We start from the raw sequence: 26,221 nt of genomic DNA, 5'->3' as shown, positions 1-26,221 counted from the left end.
GTAGTCCCCCACAGCTCAAAAAGTGTGGTATATCTGTGGATAGAATTCATACAATTCATCTCCCCCAAGAACTTAGGAAATCACTATTGAGATTGCTGGGTTTGTGTTCCTATGCCAATGCCTTAGCTGAAGAGAATGGAATCCTGTTGAAGGCTAACAGGGAATTCAGAGAGCTCAACCAATGCACGTGAAGCTTGGCCTCCCGGTTAGCAGTGCTCTCTCAGAGATGCCCAACACAGTTCTTCGACTTGGTAGAGTCCTTGGCATTGTTCTTAGCTAACAGTTAGAGAAGATAACAGAAGTGGAACACTTGCAGGGCTGTGCCTCTTCCTGCTGACTTTTTTGATAAGGGAAAACACAAAGTAAGAAGCTACTTGGAGATGGGAGAATCTGATTTTCAGTTCCAGGGCTATGTCTGAAAAATGAACATTCACATAAAGCTGATGAGATCACAGAATCTTTCCCCTCCCCAAAAGAAAGCATGGGGAATCTGAGATGGCACACACCCAGGAAGGTGTCTGACAAGCTACCATGGTGGAACTAACTCTTCTAATGTCACAGCGAAGCACATAAATACCTGTTGCTGCAGATGAGCAAGGGTCTGTCCTTCCTGGAGGACAATGATCTGCTTTCTCTTATAAGATTCAGGACTGACTAAAAACTGTTCAACACATGCCAGAGCACCTGGGAGACCTGGAATTGAACCCCTCTGGCACCTACTTTATCCTAGCCCATTCTCCCAGGTCATGTCCTACCTGGGAGACCTGGAATTGAACCCCTCTGGCACCTACTTTTTCCTAGCCCATTCTCCCAGACCATGTCCTACCTCTTCTCCCAGCCATCATCTAACCACAGTCCCTCAAGATGCTTCTTCCACTGCAGCAAAGTGATGTATCTGTGTGTTTTCTCCTTGATTATGGGGGCCATGTCTATTTTGGACAGGGTAATCCTAAGGGACAGAGAATGTCTTTTACAGTGTTTTATTATAAAAAATTACCAGCATACAAAAATAAACAGTATAATGAATGTGACAAAAGGTCTTCAGATAATCACAAACATACTTCCATGTTAAACTTTACTGTTTGTGCTTAAAGTATATTAAAGTCCATTAAAAATAGTGTGATATTTTTGTCTCTAAATACTTCAAAAGCACAGATATGCCCTAAAATAATGAAACTTTTGTAAGAAGGATCGGCGGGCTGTGTTCCCGCCCAGTTCCCGCATGGCTGCTTTATACCCGAAATAACAATACACAAATTGTATTCTTTTAAATACTGCCTGGCCCGTTATCTGTATCCTCTTATTGGCGAATTCTCACATCTTGATTAACCCATTTCTAATAATGTGTGTAGCACCACGAGGTGCTGGCTTACCGGGAAGGATTCTAGACTACATCCATCTCGGGTCAGAGAACCATGGCGACTGCCTGAATCTGCTTCTCCCAGCATTCTGTTCTGTCTGCTTCGCCTGTCTAAGCTGCTGTCCTATCAAAAGGCCAAGGCAGTTTCTTTATTAACCAATGAAAGTAACACATAGACAGATGACCCTCCTACATCAAACTTTCTTTTATCTCTGCATCATGCTCACACCTAAAAAAACTAGTAATTCACAAAATTTTCCAGTATTATCTAACACGAGTTAAATATTACTGTGTGTCTTATATAAAATAAGATGTAGATACAGTTGTCATTGAGTATCCAGTGAATGGAAGACTTGACTTATCTCCATAAAGTCCCTAAAAAGAAAGTGTGTCACATCCTGTCTCATCTAGGCTTCATCATTCCCAGACGCAGGAGAATGGGAGGGGCCTCTACTGAGGGAAGAGACACAAGCACTCCCTGGCATAGGCTACACCATCTTCAACATGCTCCTAGGATCCTGCACTTGGCAGTGGAAGATATGACACTTGTCTCCTTCTACCAACACACCAGTGACCAGTTCTGTCAAGGCCAAATCTAGAGCCAGGCACACTACTTGGTGACCCCAGAGTAATCCTGAGAATGAACTCTTGGTGCCTCGGGTCAGGCCTTTCAATGTGAATAAAAAGGACCTGCTTTGGGCAGTGCCATGAAGGTTAAGTGAGAAAGCAACCATCATTGGCATCAGCAAATGTCACGGAGTGCTGAGGATCGGGGTGCATTCGTGTCTGCAGCAGAAAGTCCAGGACACAACCAAGCACGCACCTGTGTGTCCTTCCACGCTGACCTGGCTCAGGTGGGGCACTCTGGCTCAGCTTCTCCCCAATGTCAATGCTTCTGTTCCAGAACCTGTGGAGGCTTGAGGGCCCCTCTCTGCCTCCTCTACTGCTGTAAGTACACTGCAAAGATCTGAAGTCAAGCACTGTGTGTTTTTCTCCCTGTCCTCAGCCAGAGGGAAGGAAGGATTAAGGTTTCTTTGTACAATCAAAAGGAAAATAGTGAGAAAATCACTACAGTAAGCAATCTGGGCCAGGAAGATTGGTTTGTTGAGAGTCCTCATTTCAAGGAAGAAAAGGTTCCCTTTCTTGCTAAGACACTTTAAGAAAGAACTTTTAAAACAGATACCAAAGCCAAAAGATTAACATAATAAGTCTTTCCTTGATCCCTGCTGCCCTCCCCCGTATGTGTGTGTGTGTGTGCGCACACACACACACACACGCATGCACGCAACTCGCATCTGCAATTCAGGTACTTTCCAGTCTGCACTCAGGTTTTGAACACCATCCAGGATATGAGCCTCCCTTATGTGTGGAGCTCCTCCCGCTGTGTCTGAACTGCCGGGATAGCAGCCCTTTACGATTCTGGAGGGTCTGACATCAAAATGGCTGAAGACTTCCACACCTCAAAACAGTTGGGTCAGGAGAGCCCAGCAGAAATTTCATTTTCCTGGCTCTATAGAGGACAGCAAGTCCTCAATATTTTAGGTCTACCATTTCCACTGTCAAGTACCACCAAGTCCAGTGTGGTACAATTGGCACCTGAGCTGACAAATGAGCCCGTCTGCATCAACACTGGTCTTGAACCTCCTCCAGCCCATGCATGAGAACAAACCAGATTCAGGAACAAACTAAGGAAGGAGCCACACAGGCCCAAAGTGTTGACTACTCCTGAGACACAGTGAAAAGGACAACTAGGGAGGCCAAACCTGAGCCACTGCCTTTGCTGGGGTTTCTGCTGCTGCGATAAAACACCATAACCAAAAGCAACTGGGTGAGGAAAGGGTTTATGTCGAGTATACTTCCATATCAGAGTCTATTCTAGAAGGAAGTCAGGGCAGGAATCTGGAAGGAGGGGTCCCACTTACTGGTTTTCTCATCATAGCTTGCTCAGCCTGCTTTTTAACAGCATTCAGGACCGCCAAACCAGAAGTGATACCACCCAGTGAGCTGGGCCCTCCCACATCAGTCATTAATTAAGAAAATGCAACACAGGCTCCCCATAGGCTGATCTTTCGGTAGCATTTCTTCATTCGGGGTTCCCTCTTCTAGCTGTGTCAAGCTGACACAGAAACTAGGCAGTATAGCCACCCAGTCACCTGTATCCTGTTACCTGCCCCTCCTCCTTGCCTGGCCTCCTCTGTTCAGTGTGAACTGCCAGCCCCTGTGTTGGATGGCAAGGACATGGACTATGGTGGACATATTGCATGACCTCTGGAAGCTCATGGCCACTGAGTGGAGGCCTGGTATGAGGGTGAGCCTTCACTGTTGATGGGACTGGAGCCATTATGGAAACACACTCCGGACATGCCTACAAGGGGTCTCCAGAAAGGCTTAACTGAGGAGAGAGGATCCCCGCGTGGGCTGGAGTCCAGAGGAATAGAAAGGATGAACCGAGCACATGCAGTCATCTGCTTCCTTCCTGTGGGGGCAATGGGACCTGCCACTTCACATTCCTGCCACCACCCCTTGACTACACTTCCTTGAACTGTATGCCAAAGTAAATCTTCCCTCCCATAAATTGCTTCCTTTGGAGACCTGGGGACAACAGGAAAAGGCACTAAGATTCACAAGAATCGTGTGACCCGGCGGTGGAAGCATACACCTTTAATTCCAGTACTCAGGAGTCAGAGGCAAGTAGATTTCTGTGAGTTCGAGGCCAGCCTGACCTACAAAGCCAGTTCCAGGACAGCCAACGGTGTTACACAGAGAAACCTTGTCTTGAAAAACAAACAACAACAACATCAACAAGAATTGTATGATGGGATCAGATGTAAAGTGGGGATGCGAAGAGAGGCCTATGTCTAGGGGCCCTTGAGGGAAGCATCCTGATTTATTCTTCTTCAGGGAGGAGGGCATATATATGTTATTCACTGCAGTGTTGTCTGCAGTAACTAAGGACTGGAAGCAGCTCAGAACACACCCACAGAATTGATGAAATAAGCTAAGGTAGAACACTATTTATTATAGAATAGAATGCATCTGTAGTTGAGAGGGGGAGATGGGGAAAGAGATTCTCTGCATACTGAAAAGACAGCCCATGCCAGATACACTGTTAGATGGTGGGGGGAGCAAAGTGCTTAGTTACAAAGTGATGTATGAGAACACAGACTCCTAAAATTATAGAAATAAACAGTGATTGTCCATGGAGCAGCAGGGGCAGGAGAACATTCTCATTGTATTCGTTTATATGCTTTTCTCTCTTTTTAAAATTTTTTTTTTAATTTTTAAGTGTGTGTGTTTGTGCGTGTGTATGTGTGTGTGTACACGTGCGCAGGTGCTTACAGATGCCAGAGGAGGGCATCAGATACCGTGGATCTGGTAGTCACATGAGTGACAGAAACTAAACTCAAGTCCTCTGCAAGAGTAGCATGGGGCCATCTCTCCTGCTCCCACCTGTACACTAGTGACAAAAACACACAAAAGGTAAACCCAACCTAGAAACCTTCTATTTTTTTTTTAGATACGGGGGTGGTGGGGTTATGAGTTTTATACTACCCCAATGGCAATTTCCCATCACAAACTTTTCTTACAAAGTGATGGTTCTCATGGAGGGATGGGTCTATATTCTATCCTCTTAAAACCAGATAGGCTAGTAAACATGGCAGAGGTGATGCTATGAGATTTCCAAGGGTAGATGGAGAAGATTGATCCAGCTTCTACCTGGCACACTTGGGATTTGTCTCCATACCCCAGCTGGCACACTAGGGAAATCCAAGTCATATGGATTCCAAGGATCCAGATGGAAGCCACTGTCATGTTGACAGAGTGAGAAAGCCTGTGAGGCGGCTCCAGCCTCAGCCAGTCATTACCTACTTGAATGAGAGACCCAGAGCAAAACTGCCTAACTGAGCCCAGCCAACCCCACCTCCCCAGACCGTGACATAATAGTAAAATGACTGTTTGAATTTCTAAGTTGTAACTTATGATTGACTTCCTAGGGCAGGAGCTTTCTAACAAGTTTGCCTCTGACCACCTCACGTAGTAGCAGCAGAAACACCCCAGTGGAATACACTAGAACAAATGAAACATGCTGACTGTGCATGCCCATGGGTGTCATGAGAGCAAGCACACAACAGGCTGCTGGACACAGAGGCTCAGACTCTAAGGAGGAGATGTGATGGCCATAAGGATGTCCAAGGCACTCATGGAAAGATGGCTGTTAATACCCAGATTGTAGATGAATTAAGTCACGCAGATGAAGTGGATAAAGGGGGCTGTGAGAATGTCCCCACTGAAGACAGCAAAGAAAAGGGAGCATGCTGGCGAGACAAAGAAGGAATGGCCAGGGAGAATGAGAAAGGCCCAGAAAGAATGGCTCCAAAGACGAGAACAGCTTAAGGGGTCAAATGCTGCTGGAAGACATGGATAGGAGAATGACCGTGAGACCTGGCAATCTGGGGGTCACTAGTGACCTCCAGCAGATGTGTCACCCTGAGTCAGAGTATTCAGCATCTCAGTGCATTCCCATCAACTCTAGTCTGTATGAAACAAGAGCACGTAATATTGGGGCTGCCTGTTTAATCTTTTGGCTAAACAAGAAAAGAAGCAAAGAAGGAAGAAGAAATAAAATGTTCATGGTAGAAGAAGAAAATGAAGGGATACAAACAATGGCAAATTGAATAATTATCACAAAGGAAAAGTGAGAGCACATACATAGACCCCATCACACAGCTAATTCTATACAGATATGTATGCAATCACATGTGCATTATGTGTGTGTACAGTAGCTATTTTTAAAATTATTTTTGAAAACATAATTACATGATTTTCCCTTCCATTTCTTCCTCCAAACCCTCTCATATACCCCCTTGCTCTTTTTCAAATTCACAGTCTCTTTTTTTACTAATTGTTGTTACACACACACACACACACACGCGCATTCCTGTACACATAAACACAACCTGCTCGGTCTGTATAATGTTAGTTGTATGTATGTTTTCAGTCAGTCCTGCAGTAACTATTTTAACCAGTAGTCAGGATGGGTACAGAGTAGAGCAGGGAGCAGCCACAGATTGGAGCTTGTGAGCCAGTTATGATTTACTAAGTGGCTGCTGGAGGCCTCTGCAGAGCAGGGTTTGGGCCCAAGCATCAGTCAGTGCTGTCTGCGTGTGCACAGGGCATAACAATAGGGCATGAAATAGAATATTTGTCATCTTGGTCTCTGTGGAATGCACCCCAGAACACAATTTAAAGGGAAATGGCTTCATTTTTCTAAAACAGTGGAATCTTGAAATCTTCCAATATAAATTCTAAAGTATCCATAACCTAAAGCGTATGAACTTTAGCCGCTGGCCTCACTGAGTAAGGCCCTTGCTGTGGTAATAAATACTCCAGTGGACTCAATTATAATAAGCAGATGTAGCGTTCCTAGGATCTTTTTTATGTTTCAAACTGCCATTGATATTCCTCCTCTATGTTTAGGAAAACAAAACAGATGGGAGGGTTAAGGACACACCACTACCTGGTGAATTAAGTCAGAATATCAGCACAACCATCACCCAGACCTCAACTGTGCACAGTCATTTTGCAATAAAGAGCTGACTAAATCTTTAATTGGGGACAGACTGTTTCAGTAGAGAGGCAGTGACTACAAATCATTTATCAGGGCACCAAAAGCCATAACTACAGAAATTCCCTGACACTCTGGCATCAGCACCAGTGTAGTAAATCCAGTAAATAGTAAAACATGGCATGGGAGATTTAACTGTGAGTTGATACAAATGAGGTTAAATGTTTTCTTCCAGTGAATTTTTCTTTTGAATGCATCTCAATGTACTAGAGAAATAGCAGGAGTAATCAACAGAAGGGGAAACACTGCCACGAAACAGATAAATCTGATTAGACCATCAGGCCTGCTTTTGAAGTTTGGGTCTCAAACCGTACAGCTGAAGAACACTAGCATTCTGCCTCTTAAGTCGATACTGGGACTCTAGCCCTATCCACTGGGAAAAGATCACGTTCTTCGTAAGACTGTCTTTCGCATACACGTTGTGTTACCTACCACTTAATTGGCCTTCAACCTGGCGTGACTGGCTGTGACTTAGTGCGGAATGACGAAGTGAATTATTTTCAGCCTGCACACGGTGCTGCTGTGGCTTAAGCACAGCAGCAGGCACTGCCAGGGAGATGGCCTTTGCTTCAGGTGTTGCCACCTTGGGGCAAGCCCGCTTGACTTCCAACCACCAGGACCTACAGCTCCTCGTCTAGGTGCTTTGCCTGGTACCTAGAATCTGACCACTAACTCACCCCTAAGAAATGATGCCCAACCAATGACTGACAGCACTGGTGTGGGTAAGCTCGGTCCCGGGCCTTTCCAAGAGGACAACCCCTGGAGAGATAATCTGTAGCCTCTGGTTAGATTCTAATTGCTCAGGTTGGGCTCATGACATCTTTGGCTCATCCCCCCCCCCCCCTTTGTGCTAGCACTTCCTGGACTCTCTCCCAAATAAACCTCTCAAACTCAAATCCATGTCTCAAATAAAGACATACCAGAAGTCCCCAGCATCTGGATGATTGAATACACTTCGCTTAGGACAAACTGTGCACTAGACTTTGGCCAGCAATAGGCAGCACAGGTATACATGGATACATGAAAGACTACAGAACACGGAATTCAGTTCCTGCGGTATCAAAGCCTGCGCCGTAAGACAGAATTACACAGGGGTGGTCCAGCACTCTGCTCCTGCTGTTGCTGTGTGTCTGTGCATGTGTGTGCACACTTGTACACATCTTGGAGACAGGGAGTGCTAAAACTTCACCAATGATGCTCTCAAAAGTTACAAACCCAAATCAACCCCTCCCAAACCACTGGATACCAGAAGGGGCATTAGCCTTCTTCACCTTAAAACCCCAAGACTCTAAGTTCATGGGGCTGAGCACATCCACAGTTAATACATTCAGGGAACACAGATTATGACCTTGAATTACAGACGTGGAGGCAAAAAGCCACACCTGCTTTGATTGAGCTGGATGTGGTGGCACACACTTCTAATCCTAGCACTCAAGTACCTGAGGCAGGAGGATCGTCACAAGTTCAAGACTAGCTTATTGCACACAGCAAGTTACAAAGCTATGGCTACCTTAATTCAAACACACAATAATAGCTGATTGGAAGATTTAATTCAGGATAAAGCCACAACTGGCTACAAACAACAGAAAAGAACATTATTTAACCTGTCTCATCTGAAACATTTATAGAAATAATGTTAAGTTTTGAATCTAGAATGGCCCCCATAGGTTCATGTTTTGAATGATAATCTGCAGCTTATGGTGTTATTTTAAGAGGCCTGAGATGTTTAGGAGGTAGCACCTAGCAGACAGAGGAGAGTGTCAGGGATGGGCCTTTGGAGGCTATATCCAATCTTTGCTTTCTTCCTGGCCCTCAGCTTCCTGGTCCACCATGATGTGTGCAGCCCGTGTAACATACTCGCACCACCAGGAGTTGAGCTGTGTTACCATGCCTTCCTCATCAGAGTGGTCGGTCTTCCTCCCTTAAGTTGTTTCTGTCAGATACAGTGTGAGGGTTCGTGAGGGTTCAAATAGGATTACAAACTCCATTGGGAAACAGCAGAAGCCATTTGTATTATATTTTGGGAAAGAAGCAAAGTGTACATTCTGTCCCAGTCCAGAAAATCTGAGTGAGGATGAGTTTAGAAAGCAATAGAGGAGTCACAGAGGCCCAGCTGCACGGTGACCACAACTTTCTTATAGTAAACACAGGCTGAACATTTGCTGTTTTACTCTTTGGGACACAGAACTCATTTTGATTAAAATACTGAACCTGAGAACTAAGACCTAAGCTTTCCCCTCAGGGAAGAAAGCCTCAATAATGAATGACTGAAGGCCCTCTTAAGAGAGGGGCAGCCTAAGGGTTTAACTGCTGCTCAGAGACCAGAACTGTACTTGATAAGAGCAATGTCACTGTACTCTCACCCATCAGAAAAGCTTTTCTTGCCTTTTGATTAACATGGATTTAAGAAAATTGTGATATATTAAATTGTGGATTTATTGTTAATTCCCATTCTAGAATTATGGTATTGATCTGGTAACATTTATAACTGCTTGTAATATGTTGAGAAAAGTTTGATGTGCCCTGTAAATGTTTGGATTTAATTGTGGATTTATTGTTAATTATGGTATTGACCTGATAATGTTTATAAGTGCTTATAAGATGTTGAGGAAAGTTTGACACACCCTGTAAATGTTTGGGCTTAATGCATATGTTAAGAATTTTAGATTTTGATACAACCAATTGAAGAACCATTTTCAATTCAGGCAATCCTCCTCTTCTTTAAATAGGAGACTATAGTCTTTAGAAGCATGATTATTCATAGAAGATTAGGATTTCTCCTGACAAGAAAGAATGGCTCCGAGACACAGAGCCCAAAGGTATCTCTCTCCCTTAATCTCTTTTGTTCACAGAGGTCAGCAGTCAGAGACAAGTTTGAAGTTTCTTCTCCCTAGATGCCTAAGACAGGAGCTCGCATAAATGGAATGCCTGTTCCAAGGATGGGTAAATTTGGGTAAATGAAGGAGTCTTTGCCTAAGACAGATGTGATAATCTGTCCTGTTGCAGAAGCACAGGTTTTATTAAAAGTAATAAGAGGGAGTGGGCTGTAGGGCCATATTATACAGGCCCATATTTCTACTCTGTATGGTGGCCAGACTTTCAGGCCACAGTTTGTACCTGGCCACACTTTTCCAAACAAACTGTCGCCATCCTAAACAAAGGGTCAGAATATGCTAATGGCGCTCAGCTCCTTCTTTGTAACTTGGGAGGACACCTGAGAAAGAGGTGTTAATTCAGTCTCCATGACAGATCAGCCATAGTTGCAGACATGACCTAAGTCCCGCTGGTAGGAAACAGAATGCTAATGAATTTCCCCCTCAGTTTACATTTCGGTATAAAAGCTATTTGAAGAATAACCACAGGTGAAATTTTCAGGATATGAACTCAGGATTTCATGAGGAATCCCTGAAAACTCCCTCCTGATTAAAAAAAACAGTAATAGACTAGGGGGCTGGAGAGTGGGCTCTGCTCTTGCAGAGGACCTAGGCTTGAGGCACAGCATCCACGTGGCAGCTCACAACTATCTGTAATTCCAACCCCAGGGGATCTGATATCCCCTTCTGACCTCCACAAGCATGTACATGTTGCACATACATATACATACATGGGCAAAACACCAATACACATAAAATAATAATTACTAGCAAGGTTTCAAAAAGTAATAGACTGATTAATTTGACAAGAGGAAATTTCAAAACAGGATAGCATTTAGGCTTTAGCATGGTTATTGCTGACTTATATCCAGTTTACAATGAAAACTGTGACGAAAATGTAGAGGAGTTTGGCTAGGAAAGGGGAGTGTTTACAGTTACAGAGAATGAGGCTGTAAGTGTTCAAAAGATTAGCACCGTTAAAGAGAGGCCAGACACTCTGTGCTCTGTACTGGAACCACAGGAAATGTGCCTTGAGAAGATTTTGGGGATTGATGGCAACTCCTTCATCTATCACAGACTCCAGGGTACCCCGCTCACTCAGAGATGCTTAGAGAAGTGCTTTTCCTGGCCCAGCAGTTGAAGGACACAGAAACCACTGTATGGTCCAAAGAGACCCAGGTGATGTCAGAATTTGGCATTATCCATATAGTCTTAGTTTTATAAGCAAGCGGAATGTAAGTTACAAAGTCATGTAGGCTTGCACTCAGATTTTTAAGGAAAGTATAGTGGGTCAGGCACCATAGAGAGAAGCTCTTGATAATGCAATGTATAGAGATCTGAAAGTAAAGCCTAAGCCTCTAGGGAAACCCAAGGGATCTTAGAGATGCCAGGGACGTGGGGCATCTGTTGAAGAAAGTCACAGGCACCAAGTGGAGTCAGCCCAAGAGAGAGGCCATGCAGTCTTCGAACAGCAAGTCCATGAGGGTGGGGCTGCAGAGGATGTCACCATATGCCCTAGAAGCTGGCTGCGGAGGTGCAATAGTTCAATTTGCCCTGCTGCATTTCAGCCTTGCTTAGCAGCAACTACTCCTCTCTACGGCACCATTCCTCTTGTTTCCAGCCAGGGGCAGTACTTTGGGAGGTTGTGGAACCTTGAAAAAGTAGGAACAAACTGGCAAAAGCAGGTTAAAAGGGCAAAGCTTTGAAGGTTAGACCCAGGCGCTCTGGTTTCTTCTCCTCCCCCTCAGCTATTGCTCTGCCATGAAGGAACTCTGGTGGTTTCTTTTCTCTTTCCTGGCTGGATGTCACGTGAACAGCCACTACTACATGCTCCCACTGTCATGAACCCTTTGACTTCACCTTTGCCACAATGATGGACTGAGACCCACAAAACCATGAGCCAAAGGAAACCTTCCCTCCATTAAGTTGTCAGAATCTGTGGTCACAGAGAGGCAAAAGGAACTAACAGAACTGCTATAGCAACACAGAAAATTAAAGTCATGAAAATCAAGTATCCATCGTTCCAGCACCTCCTGGAAGACTTGTTTTTCTGAACACGATCAATCTAACAGCCTTCTGCTCTCTCTGCAGCTGGGGACTCAGCTTCATGCACACGGCCTCACCAGTGTGGTGTCCCATAATTTCACTATCTCCCTGAACAGTTAATGCGGGTCATGCCCAAGTTTTCACCATGACAAGTGATGATGGGCAGAGAGCCATCATGCAGGACTCTTTCCACTTTCGGACTGTTTCCTTAAGGCAGAATCCCAGGCGGAGCTGAGAGGGACAGCCCCTCTCCTTCCACCGTCTACAGCTCTTCCAATTCTTAACAAAACGTGTAGTGGGGAGCAGACATTAGCATCCTTTTTCTCCCACACACAAAACAGCAATAAGACAAAAAGTGGCCAATAATAGTTTCATAAGAGGCCAGATGGGAATTAGACGCTAAGCAGGCTTGGCTACTAAGGATAGACTTCTTATGACAAACTCCTACCTCTGATCTTTAAAATGAGCACTGAGAAGTCAATAATAATTTCTAGCTAGACTCCTCCACGCCAGGTACTTGGTAGTAATGATCACCTGCTCACAAACTCCCAGCCTTCTGCAGCCTTCTTACAACAACGACATTCTCTCTCCCATCCACCCTCTCTGAGCTCAAACTGAGGCTGTGTGGATCACTTGTTTTCACCATCTCCCTCTGCAGCCTCAGGAGCAAACGCCCTGGCCAATGGTGGAGTGCAGAAGGCGGGATGCGCATGGCTAGGGTAGGATGCAATTAGGCTGGACCCTGTTTGTCAGCCTTGTCCCTCCCACATTCTGCCAATCTCTGGAGCACTGAGAGGGGGAAGAATCACCACACACGTGCTCACTCTCTTCTACACGGGAGTTCCAACATCCTGCCTGTGCTTGGCCCTGCCTTGGCACTTGGTTTTTACAAGAGGAACGGGGGAGGGGGTGATGGAGGTGGAAGGCAGGGGGAAGATTGGCTCTAATTTAAAAGCATCTTAGGAGCTTTAAAGAGTTCCAGGTTGACTGATGGACACATTTACTCCTCGGTACCCCTTTCATAAATATCTACCACTTAACATGCACTTTCAAGAGGCATAAATACCTCCTGCATGTCAGCCTTTATGGAAGGGAGATTGCCAGAGCTATTTCTTTGCTCCATGGCCATGAGCCACACAATTACAATCCTATTAAAGCTGTGCCCTGGGAATCCAGCCCTTCCCCACTGGTCTGTGTGGCAGTCAAACACTCTCCACCAGGAATCAGGGGCCTCTGGTGCTTCTGTCCTTTGCTCTAGGGAAACAGGCGGCTCAGCTCTCTAAATAAAGTTGCCACTTGTCAACATCCCTGGACAAGCAAATTATGTTAGTCTAATAATATTCAGGCATACAGAGATAATGTTTTCCATAGGCATTTCTGTCACAGCTATCAGCTGAAGGTAGGCATGGTGTCCCTCACAAGTGTCCACTCTAAGAAGGCCAGCCTCACCCTGATACCGCTAGCCTAGCCAGCTCACACAGGTGCAGACATACAAGGCCCACCCTGGGGGTCAGCAGCAGGTACCTTTGCCCTCCCTTCCTCTAAGATGACAGGCCACTGGCCACCATATGCTAACATCTATGTGGACCTTTAGCCTGATAGGCCTAGGCATAGGATAAAACAAACTCTCTGGACATGCTGCTCCTCAAAAGGAAGAGGGCTTTAGTAGCCAGCTTACCGGATATGCCCTTGGGTGAGTTAGTGCCACCTGCTGCCTTGACACAGCCTGAGATGGGCAGTAATGACACCTGGGGTTTACGAGGAGACAACAGAGAACCAGGAGATGCATCAACACAGGCAGGGAACATGAGGCCTGCTCTCCTGCTTGGAAGCTGGCGGCACACCGCTCTGAAAGCGTACATTCTCGGTCAGTATGCAAATCACTGCTCACCAGAATTTGTAGAAAAATGCCCTGCAGTATTCTTCGAAGGTGTGTGACCATGTCCAACCAGCAGTGTTTGCGGGCCTGCTTTCACCTGCTGACCTGGCTTCCCAGGCCTCTCCTGCTCGGCACATAACCACCTTGACGATTCGAGGCTGTCTGTCCACTTACAGACTTACAAGCTCACTTATCTGTCTTTAATAAACCTGCCTCCCGTGCTTGGCCTTCATAAGGGTCTAGACTGCCATTTCTGAATCCCCACTGAAATCCCTAGGATACTGGCTAAGGAATCTGTACAAGGAAACAATAGAGGGAGGCAGGACAATGGGTCAGGAGCCGCGCTAGGGCCCCTGCACTGCAGTGGAAGAGTTCCAGCCAGCAGAGGCAGCACTGTGGCCTGCAGACAGATGTCCCATCACCATGAAGTCAGAGGTGACTGAGGAAGGCTCACTTGATACAGCTGTGCCTCTCTAGTGCCTATGAATCAAGATTTCAGGGGTAACTGTGGCCAGAGGCAGGGCAGCAAGGAGCAGAGTAGGCCTCCCTGGCACCTTCAAGCCAGGCACATTTACCCTCAAACCCATCACCTCAAAGAACTTAAGACTTCCTCACTGTGTGTTCCCACATTCACACTGGTCATAGAATGCCTGGCTGTCTGAGGCTGGGGATGCTGCTCAGTGGAAGAGCCCTTGCCTAGAATGCATGAGGCCATGGGTTCAATCCCTAGCATGGCAGGAAAAAAAAAAAAAAAAGAAAGAAAAATCCCCACCTACAAGGGAGGGTGGAGTCCACTGTGACTTGTTAAACACCACTCCATTCAGGGTCTGCACGGCTAATATATGGGGTGGGAGCTGCTGGCCCGAGGCCTGCCCTGTGCAATGGGATCTGTCTGTCTTTACTAGGGAGCAATGATAAACGAGCACAGACAGACACTGGTCAGGACAAGCCACTTTATTTAAGAGCTCTGACAGCCCAAAGTGGTTTAACATAGATGCATGGAAGATTTATCTAGATGATAAAACACCTGCACTCAAAGGCACATAAATTATGATTTTTCAGGTTTTATTTTTCCTTTACAAGTAACATTATACAGACTGAGCAGGTTATATATATATATATATATATATATATATATATATATATCTGCAATTAATGAAAAAAAGAGGCCATGAATTTGAAAAAGAGCAAGAAGGGATATATGGAAGGGCTTAGAGGGAGGGAAGGGAAGAGAAAGATGATGGAATTATAATCTTAAAAAGAAAAGAAATCCCATAGTCAGGTGTTTTAAGTAATAAAAGAAATACACATGAGGCTGATTGCACTTTGTACACGTGGTCTGGTCGTCTAAAGTGCCTCTGCTATCACACAGGCCTGGTTCGGAACTGGGGTCACCCATCTGTGACCTTTATTTTCCTTGTGGTAGTGGCGGTCTATGGGAGGATTAACAAACATCAAACAATACCAATAGCTATCACTGACTGATGAATTTTCCATACCCCATCTGTGTGCTGAGGTAAGCCCTTCAGGTACTTAACTTGCTTATTATGAGCTGAGTACAATTCCCGGACTAAAATATAGATGCTAAGACTTCAGTCATAGGCTGTGCTATGTGATTGAAAAGCCATGGGGTTATCCATGAGGCTGCCTCCTACATGAAAGGGCTCAGTCGTGTGCAAATGCTTAAGCACATTATTTTTCTCTGCCTTCATACTCAATTAAAGCACACACACACACTCACAAACACACACACAAACACACACACACTTCAAAAAGCTCTCGGGTTTATTTTCACTTGTTCATTCATTCATCTGTTTGTCTACTTAGAGCATGACCGCCTAGTGCAGGGGCTATAATGTTCCACAGCTCCCAAGCCACTTGGTGAATGAGATCAGTCCAGGCAATTATTATAGCCATACTACCAAAGTCACAAAGATTACAGAGGTCAGTTAGAGCAACAGTAGCCCACTGCAGGGGACTCACCAGTTGGGAGTTAAAGACAAGCCCTGAAGGCAATTCTAGACCTTTTGACTAATTTCTCCACTTTTGTTTTCTTCTACTTTTTATCTGGCCCAGGTTTGCTCAGACTTTTGGGTCTTCTGACAGTGCGGATGGATAGAGGTTCACTATCAGGTAGAACACGCCTCTCATTTGGAGACTGCTGCTTTCTGGGGGAAACCACTGCCACAGATAACTCACCCCCCCCCACTAATCACCCTGCCCAGCTCCTCATCCCCCCACCACACTTCCCTCCCCACCTCATCAGTGTCTGCCAAGATAAGGAGTGGGCGACGCCAGTAGTGTAGTAACTTCCTACATGCTGGATACAATGCCAAGTATTCTGGGTACTCGAGATCCCAATGGCCTCTAGAGCAGGCACCATCGTTCTTGTTTTAGTTTATTTGGAGAAAGAAGGGACGGGATGACTCAGAACAGAACTATATACCAAAAACCTGCATGCTCCTCATGACTCAGAGGACAAGCGACCTCTTCAGACTTGGCCAGCATACTGCCACGGCTTATGAGGGGAACGGGGGGGGGGGGGTGCACCATGGCTACTCTTTCTCCTCTCCTTCCAACACCCTGTTAATCATCCTCTATTGACCACAGCCCTCCAATGCTACCAGGTTTCCCCCTTAACTGTGTTCCCCATTCTCTTATCTTGGAGAAAATCACAAGTCTATATCAATAGTGTGGACAAGGTCACAGAAGACATCAGGATCATTCAAGGCATAGAATATACCAAGCCTCTTTCTTTATTAGTTGTTGTTACAGATATACATGTATGTATTATTCTATGTATTAACTGTTACATACATATATACATTATGTAACAACAATTAATGAAGAGGAAGGCCATGAATTTGAAAGACAGCAAGGAGAGGTTACGGGAGGGTTTGGAGGGGGAAACGGAAGAGGGAATGATGTAATTACATTATAATCTTAAAAAAGGAAATAACATAAATGCACACATGTGTAAATAAAAGAAATAACACAAATGCACACATGTGTAAATAAAGGAAATAATATAAATGCACACATGTGTAAATAGCAAGTGGCTGACAGGAGTTTCTCAAAGTGCTGAGCACTCTCTCAAATCTGTGTAGGTGTCAAGTTCCAAGGGGTCCTCAGGAAGGGACCAGAAGAGATGCTCCCTCTGGGGAGTCATCTGGCAATTTTAGAGAGCCACACAAAGAGCTGGGAGTCACTTGGGAAAGTGTGGGAGCATGTATTCTGGGACTCTTGGGGCTGGCAGAACCAGGTGGAGCTTGCTGGGAAACCTGCCAGACAGAAAGCAGGCAGCTTAGCTCACAAAGCTCAGGGTCAGCATGGCCACATGGCCAACCCTGCACAGGCGCCAGGAGGGCTTCTAGAAAGCCTAAGAGCCAAGGAAAGGTCAAGTGTTTCAGAAAGGAATGACTAACCAGTCCTCAACTTAGAGAACAGGCTGTGTGTCTTCTCACACGTCAGAGAAAGGATTAAGGAAGGGAAGGCATGCTTGCGCGGGGACTGACACCCAAGTTCAGTCCTGAGGCACCTAGCCTCCTTGCAAGACATCGTCCCCCACGCTGCACCTGCCTCAACAGCTCTGGCGCTGCATTCCACAAACCCATTTCCTGGTGGTACAAACAACGCCATTCTAGGACAGAGGCGAGGTTAAGGAACTGCTGTGACAAACGCCATGTCCAAAGCAACTCGGGAGGGAAGGCTTTATTTGGCTTATGCTTCCACATCACAGTTCATCAGATGATGGAAATCCAGGCAGGAGCTGAAGCAGAGGGCATGGACGACCGCAGCTTCCTGGCTTGTTCTCCAGGGCTTGAACAATTTATACAACCCAGGACCATCTTCCGGGTGAGGGAAGTTGGAAGGGTGTGGTGGAACCGCCAATATGGGCTGGACTCTCTCACATCTTACACAAGAAAACGGCCTCTCACCCTGGCCCCCAGGTTAGTCTGATGGGGGCATTTTGACCTCTTTTCAGATGAGTTTCGCTTGTGTCCAGGTGACCAAAACTGACCAGCACAGGAACCTGCAGATCCCAGCTCTCTGCAGGCCTGTCCTACTGACCCTCCTTCCCCAGCCCACAATTTTTTCACCTCAGAAAATGTGTCCCTGCGTTTTCCACCCAGGAATTCATCCGGCAGCTTTAATTCAACAGGTTTTGCAGGTAGTGAACTGGATAAAACCTCCCCAGCACTCTGGGCTTTTTATCTCCACAGTCCCTACTAAAGTTCATACTTTAACGTGTGTCGGGTCTCCCCTGAGCTCCGCGGGGTGGCACGCTGCACATTATCCCTGGGACCCCGGCACTTAGGCCAATGGAAGGAGAACACCGCATAACACACCGTAACTGATACACGCTTAGGTTTAACTGACTGTACACATGATGCAGGAGGCATCCGAACCCGTGTCAGCTCGATCCTGTGGATCAGAAACGTGACCGTGAAACTGGCACGTTTCTGTGCTCCGTAGCTACCTGAAGCCCTTGTGGTGTGTGTGTGTGTGTGTGTGTGTGTGTGTGTGTATGTGCGTGCGCGCTTAAAACGGCACCGCCGCCACCACAGACGCTTCGAGTCACGTGGGTCCCGGAAGAACGCAGGACCCAAGCAGGCGGCCAAGGCCGCTGGCTGTGCTTACCTGCACGTCGCTGGGCTCTGCAGCGGCACCCGGAGAATCTCAGGGGGTCAACAGAGACTGTGGACCTAACGCTCAACCCGGGTTACTCGCCTTGACCTAGGCTGGGGGCGGGGCCCAGAGTGAACTTGACCTTGAGCTCCCCGCCTCCCGTCGTGGGAGGAGCCCGAGGAAGTAGGCTCCGAGCCTGGCCCCAGCCCCGAGGGTGGGTCCGATGGAGCACCGCCCCCTCACAGGCCAAAGGCCACGCCCAATGCCCCGCCCCTGCTCCTCAGAGGCGCAGTACGTTACAACCCCTTACAACTGTTGGCCTTTGCTTCGCGTTTGCTTTTATTTTTCGGTTTTGTGTTCCGTTTATTTATTTTAGATAATTTTACTCGCCTTTTTAAAGGTCTGAATTAAAAATCTATCAAGCAATGTATGTAAATAACCACTTATAATAAAAGTGTAAAATGTTAAAATAACCACTTATAATGAAAGTGTGAAAGTGTAAAAGAACCACTTATAATGAAAGCAACAAGCCCTCTTACTCTGCTCCACCCATAGCCCTTTTTGATCAGTTCCTTCTTTTCTTTTGATGGTCACTTCTTGTCACTAAAAAGAGAGAGAGAGAGAGAGAGAGAGAGAGAGAGAGAGAGAGAGAAAAGAGCTTACATAGCGATTTCTTGATTTATCTATTGACTTTCTGCCGTGTTACATGAGGATTTACTCTCCCTGCGTCCCCACTTCCCTTTTCTGACACATTTACACCTCTCTTCTCCAGCTCTGCCCTGGTGAGGATGAAGGTTGGGGGGTGGGGTCCTTAAGATGACATGGTTTTGGGGGATGGGGACATCAGAGCTGTTTTAGAAAGAAGATAAAATTAGGGCTTTCTAGTGAGTATATTCATTCATAGCAAGAAATTACAACCAAATCCTTAGAGATCAGCTCTTATTCCCTGAGGTCTGTGTGTGATTTAGGACCTTAATTTGCTTTGCTAATACAGTGTAGCTTTTCAGCCTCCCCATAACCCTTTATAACTGCCCAACACTCACAGGGATCTTTCAGGGAGGAGTCTCTAAGATCAAGTTCACCGGCGTCTGTCAATTCTAATGGAATGAGTTGGAACTACAAAATATAAATATAATAATAATGACATCAAGGATAATGTCAAGGCTTTGTGACTGCTGAATTCTTAATCTCCCCCTCTTTGTAACCACAGTGACAAATCAGCTCCTGGCTGTGGGCAGTGCTTTATGAAGTTGGCTCTGGACTGTGTTTCTGCCCCCAGCCCCTTACAGTCTTCCCATACTCAGGAAAGTGTCACACCTTTGTCTTTAATCAGTACATGGGCACATGGGCACACAGGTAACCCCCGCTAAGTACCCAGGAAAAGGGTACCTCCCCACTCAGGTAGTAGACTCCATGCCCTTTGGGTCTCTTTTCAGGTCGCAGGATGCAGTGTGTCTCCATAAGGTGACCTTGAGCAAGCAGCTTTACCTATGCAGGTTTCTGCTTTCTTCCCTGTAATCAGCAGGCACAATCCCCTGCCACACTGTGTTTGGAGGTTTAAGTGGCATAATAGCTGAGTGTACAGTGCCCTCTGGCTGGTCTCCTACTGATGCCAGTTTTTGTGCCTGCAGAGTAGGTGGTTTATCACAAGTTGGGGATTTTTGTGAATATAGGTAGCATATGCTACAGCAGGTTGGTTAATTCCGCAAGTTAATCAAAGGCCAAGTCCTTCTGAGCCAGGACCTGGGGCTGGGAAGGCAGAGACTAGATAGAGGAGATCTTGGTCAACGACTCCTGTAGAGCAAGTGCTCTGTCCTGCCCCAGTGAAGACTAGGACCTGGCTGAAGAGGACCCTGGCTTCCTGGGCAAGAAGTAGTGTGTGCTTTTGGAAGGCAGTAACAGCCATAACATAACATTCACAGAACAGCCAGGTTTAGCGAACATAAGGAGAGAGACAGGCCTGAGAAATCCAGTCTGGGCATTCTGAAGGGGAGTAAGTGGATCCCTTGGCTGTGGTCACAGCTGACTACCAGGGTATAAGTATAATGGGGGCTTATGGGTAAACATAATGTCTCTACCGCTCTGCTCACTAAAGGAAGATACCTAGGAAATGACCTCGCAGAAGGACAGGGATTTGCTGTAGAGGATGCGTCTGTCTGAGTCTTCGTAAGCGATCTACAGCACAAGGAAAGTGAAAAGCTATTTATTCATGAGGTATGATGAGAATTCAAGTAAGGAGGAGGCGTACAGGGTAGGGAAAGTGTTCAGGAAGGAGGTCCTGTAAAGCCAGCACTCCTGTCTAACAGGAGACTAGAGTCAGAGAGTGATCGTGAAGGAATGTTCTAGAAAGCAGCATGTAGAACATGGCTCGGGGTTATCCCTCCCAGGGGAATCTGCAGGAGGTAGGTCCCCAAGGAATAGAAACGAGCTCTCAAATTAGCTTGTATTTGTGAACAATATGGAGATTATTTCCAGGCATAAAATTCCGATACCAGCACGAGAGCAACATTTGTCCCACGCTGCCCTTCTCTTGTCCTCTGTCGCCATCAGGTTCTGAGGCTGTCTCCCTCTGTAGGAGCTGTTTGGGCGGCCAACAAGGTACAGCTAGCTGAGAGTGATGGTCTTAGGCTGTGTTCTGAGGACCTTCTGAAGAACTGACTTTTAGAAGAACTGTGCATGGGACCATTGCCTGGCCAACCTCTGCCCTTACATGAGCCCTTCTTAACTTGTCTTCTAAGCCCTCATTCAGAAAAGCAAGCTGTGGTTGAATAAAGAAAAAATAGGGTGTGTGAAAGGAGATTGGTGGACTTTTAAAATGACCAAAGATGGCAGGCTTTTTAGTCACTGCTAGTGCTTCAGAAGGTGGGTGCAGACTTAGAACCAAAGACCAGATAGATGGTATTCATGCCAAGTCTTTCTTTTCTGGCTATTGAAGCAGGCCTTCACTAGAGAGCCTCTCTGGAACAAGACCGATCCTTTCAAACCCTGAATCAGTTCACACCACACGGAAGCCCTTACTGGTTTCTATCACAATTAGTCTAAAATCACAAGGCTCCTCACTGCCCACACGGCACACATAAATTATGTCATGCACACCGGCCCTTCCTCATCTTCAGTCTCCTGGATGTTGCTGTTCTTCCTCGGACACTATAGGGGGCTTTAATAGGAAATGGTCCCCGCCCCCCCCCCATGCACTTGTGTTTTGGGTACTTGACCCCTACTTTGTGTCTTTTTGGTAGGCTGTGGAAATTTTAGAAACATGGTGCTTAGCCGGCAGACATACCATGAAGGGCAGACAGTGACTATTATAGTAACCGACTTCTGGGCCTTCCTCTGTTTTCTTGATCTGGCAAGCTATGAAGAAAGCCACACCACAAGCCCCTGCCGTGATCTGCTTCGACCACTGTGCCTCCCCACCACACGTACACACTGCCTTGGCCCTCTGAACCATGAGCCAAGGTAGCTCTTTGCTCCCTTAAGTTTTCCATGTCAGGCATGTAGTCACAGTCACATCAAGAAGAGTCACTAAGACAGGCACTCTGGCCCTGTCCCCACCAGTACGGCACTTCTCACTCATGGGTGGGATAGGCTCCTCCCACTCTCAAGCCCACCACCCACTCCTTAGCTTTCCATTCAACCAGGCTGCCCTCAAAAGCAGGGAACATTCCCACACGCCACCCTTTCATAGTATTTTGTTTACCCGCCTTTGGAGTACATTTCTACCTTTTAATTTGTCTCTCACACTGTAGTATGAGGTCAAGAGGTCAGGCTCCTCCTGATGTATTCCCACAACTAGGACAACACCTGGGAAGCAGCAAGTATTCAAAAAGTGTGTGTTGAATGAATGAAGGACGGGTGGACTCAGTAAATGATGTTAAAAATATCATGGCTAAACACAAACATAAAAGTCATGCTAAAAATCAGACTTTCAACTAACATTAACAGGTCTTCCCACACTAGATGAATCTGTGGGGGCACAAAGGGGAAGACGAAGAGACTGAACCGCCTTCCCTAATCTGATTCAGAATTACAGCTTGAGTTTTCGAGAAATTTTGCTGTTTTATATTTGACCCAGTGTCTGTGCTAAATATTTAAGTAAAGGTTAGCTTGGAAGGCTGCATACTTATTTAAAGGTAGTAAAAAGAAAAGAAAGGTTCCCCTGGTCCTTTGAATAATTCAGCATGGTGTTCTATGACTTCTGTTGGCATCGGAGAGCCCACGATGGTAACTGGTTACCTGAAAATAGAGGCCTGATCAAATATTTATTATCTCACTTATTTTCATTTTTTTTTTTGCATATTTTGTATTTCGGCTTCTCACTTTGTTTTTACCCCTGCAATCGCACAGTTCACACCAAAGCTAATAGGATGTTTCATGGATTATTAAATGCAGCTAAGCAGTGAGCCTTTTCTAGAACATAAGGCCACACTGAGGCCGCTCTGCTGTTCTAACAAAATAATTTTTCCTTGAAGGCTCAGACTCTGAATTTACAGGGGAGGTGCTCTCCTTCCATGCTGAGCTTTTATAAGGCTTTCTAACGGAAGTCAGCTGAGGAGGACGCCCTCCGGCGGACAGCACATGCTCCCTGAGACTTGGCTCGTGGATGTAATTCAAAAGCTTACAATCAGACACCGCTGAAACGATTGTGTTGCAATTAAGGCAGGAAAGCACCAACTAGTGCAGATTTGCTCCTGAAAAGCTGGATTGTGGTAAGAGGGTCGTAGACTCTACCTAGGCTTAGTTGTCCTACAGAATTGTTCCAGTCTCTGCAGAAATTCACATCCACATTTTGACGTTCATTCGGACCCCCTTGTTACCGATACCGTCATTTGTGAGAGAGAAAAAGACAGGTTGGGGCCAACCTATCATTTGGAGACGAACACTCGCGCCATATGATGGAAGGCGATTTTTCTCAAGGTCACGCACAAGTGATCAGGGATGGCATTCGTGTGCCAGTTGGATTTTTGCTTGTGTATTCCAAGCAGCAGAGTAGAAGAGACCATATTGGTTTGAATGTCCCCTCAGAACTTACAGGCAGACAGGCAATCTGGACTGCGAAAGAGGTGGGAGGAAGCAGTTCTGGAAGGCTGGAATGTGAACCCTTAGAAAAGGAGCCCTAAGTGGAAATGGCCTAATTAGGATATGCGCAAGGAGAGAGGGTTAATCTCCAGGTGCTTCTTCTGGTCTTGTTCACACTCACACATGGGGGCAAATCCTGAGAGAGGCCCTCTGATCTATAGACGGATACTAGGATCCACTCCGCCATCTGGGAAAGGTGTTTGGCTTTGGAGATTGGGTGGGAGATGTCTATTTACTCTCCTTCTGAGACTCATTGTGGGTGCTGACAGCAGGGGAGGGTGGGAGGAGTTGGGGGGGTATCCCCTAGAAGCCCAGGGAGTGGTTAGAGGAAGACAAGGACCCAGAGAAGCCAGGTGCAATGACAACCTCATTTAGTTGAGTGACAGCCCTCATGCAGCTGAGAGGGGCCACTACCTGCAAACTGGACTTGGTAGGTCAATCAGGAAGGCTTTGTTTTCCAAAGACAGGGTACCTAGCTCTGTCTCTTCCTTGTTTGGCCATGGACTGTGGATATGATCCTGGTCAGACATCCATCTTAAGTCAATGTGATGGCAAACAGAACATCTACAGCACTTTGCCGAGAATGGAGGAGTGGGTGACTCAAGTCACGTGGGTGAAACATAGCACACGCAGCCACACCAACTCGAACTTCCTGCCTTGTGATTTCTTACAAGAAAACTGAACGTTTCCTTGACCATGTCACTGAACTTAGTAACCCACAGTCGAGAAGGATCCCATAATACAAACCGGTCCTAGAATTCTGGTCTTCTGACTCTCTTTGCAATTGTGGTAGTTTGAGTGTAATTGGCCCCCATAAACCCATAGGGAACGGCACTATTAGAAGTTATAGCCTTGTTGAAGTAGGTGTGACCTTGTTGGAGGAAGTGTGTCACTGTGGAGTTGGGCTTTGAGGTCTCTTATACTCAAGATACTGCCCAGTGTCTCAGTTCATTTCCTGTTGCCTTCGGATCAGGATGTATTAACTCTCAGCTCCTTCTCCAGCACCATGTCTGCCTGCATGCCACCATGTCCTGCCATGACGATAAAGGACTAAAGCACTGAACTGTAAGCCACCCCAGTTAAATGTCTGTCCCCTCCTTGTAAGGGAGTTGCTGTGGTCATGGTGTCCCTTCACAGCAATAGAAACCCTACGATGGGAGTATCGTTCTTTCTACTTACAAAGACACAGTTCTTGACTTTAAGGTCAAGTTGAGGTTGCATTATACAAAGTTCTCTATCAGATCAGATCCAGAAGGATTTCTGGAGTTACAGAAGAAGGGATCTATTATGGGAATTGGCTCCAGTGACTATGGAAACTGCGAAGTCTTTCAATCTGTCGATCTTCTGCTGGTTGGGGGAGATAGAAAAACTGGTGGAATTTAGTCTGAGTTTGAAGGTTTGAGAGCCAGAGAGTATGTGGGGAACACCTGGGGGTGGGGAACAGGTGGGGGTGGGGATCAGGTGGGGGTGGAGAGCAGGTGGGGGTGGGGAGCAGGTGGGGGTGGGGAGCAGGTAGGGGTGGGGAACAGGTGGGGGTGGGGAGCAGGTGGGGGTGGGGAACAGGTGGGGGTGGGGAACAGGTGGGGGTGGGGAGCAGGTGGGGGTGGGGAACACCTGGGGGTGGGGAACACCTGGGGGTGGGGAACACCTGGGGGTGGGGAACAGGTGGGGGTCTGGCAACAAGAATACTAGGATAATTTCTGAGTCTGCTTGAGGAAGGACAGAGGCAGTGAGGGAGGGAACAGGGAGGAAGGGAAGAAGGTTCCTGATTCAAATGCAGTCTCCTCTGTAAGTACCCTCATCTTCATTTCACTCAGAAATAATGTTTTACCTACTCCCTGGCTATCATGTATTCAAGTAAAATTGACAGGCAAAATTGCCCATCACAGAGGTTAAAGTAAAAGAAACTAGAAAGCAAGAAATTAATTCACAATCCATTTTCTGAAAATGTGTGCATACAAACTCACGGTGCAGGTGCCCTTGTAGCTCAGATGGAAGTGTTGGGTCACCTTAAGCTGGCGTTATAGGTGGTTGTGAGTCACCTAACATGGATGCTAGGAGTCACACCGGAAGGACAGCAAGTGTGCTAATCTTCTGAGTCACTCCCCTTGCTCCTACAATCTATCCTTAGTAGCTAGGATACACTAGAATGGCAAAGACAGAGTTCAAAGGACGACACTGACCCGGACATTCTTGCCCTTCCTCTGGGTCCTGTCCTCTGTCTGCTGTGATCACTCTCTGATGTATCTTCATCTTTCCTGTTCTCTCCTCTCAGCTCATAAAGAGGATTAAGTCTCTTCTACCTCATGGGAAAAAAAACCCCTCCCTTTACCAGAGACCTGTTTCCATCCTCACCTCCTCTTCTAATCTATGCTTTGCAGAGGAGGGCTCTGCCCACATCTTCTCTCCTCCACTTAATCCTTTGGTTCCCAGCATCTATCCACTGTCCTTGCCTGCACCCAGCCTTGCTTGGTGTCTGTCAGTTCCTCCCAGTACATCCTTGTCCTCCCTGAGCCTGTATACCCGGTGGTCCCTGGCTTTGTAGGTGACAAGTCCTCTTTTAGCTGTGGCCTTGCATTCTCTTCCTCTTCTTTCTGTGTCTTGAGATGCCCTTTGTCTTATCAAATTATACATAATCTTGGTAAATTGTCATGTGTTGTTTGAGTTCCCTGAGAGGTTGGCTCTGGAAACAAGGTTACTTCACCCCATTTCAGACCCAGATATGTTCA

General features: G+C 46.4%; 1 protein-coding gene across 1 annotated transcript in view; it reads right to left on the bottom strand.

Moving 5' to 3' along the window:
* The window catches only part of Nmnat3 (nicotinamide nucleotide adenylyltransferase 3), a 120,983-nt gene extending 102,421 nt beyond the window's left edge, over positions 1-18,562 (bottom strand). The window contains exon 1 of the mRNA XM_057768045.1: positions 18,426-18,562. The gene's annotated coding sequence lies outside the window, so the exon portion shown is untranslated. The remainder of the gene's footprint in view (positions 1-18,425) is intronic.
* Between the last annotated feature and the right edge of the window lie 7,659 nt (positions 18,563-26,221).

The sequence above is a fragment of the Chionomys nivalis genome, chromosome 4 (assembly GCF_950005125.1).
Source record: "Chionomys nivalis chromosome 4, mChiNiv1.1, whole genome shotgun sequence".
Classification (NCBI taxonomy): Eukaryota; Metazoa; Chordata; class Mammalia; order Rodentia; family Cricetidae; genus Chionomys; species Chionomys nivalis.
Note: the sequence above shows the minus strand (reverse complement) of the source record. Positions and strands in the feature narration are given on the sequence as shown.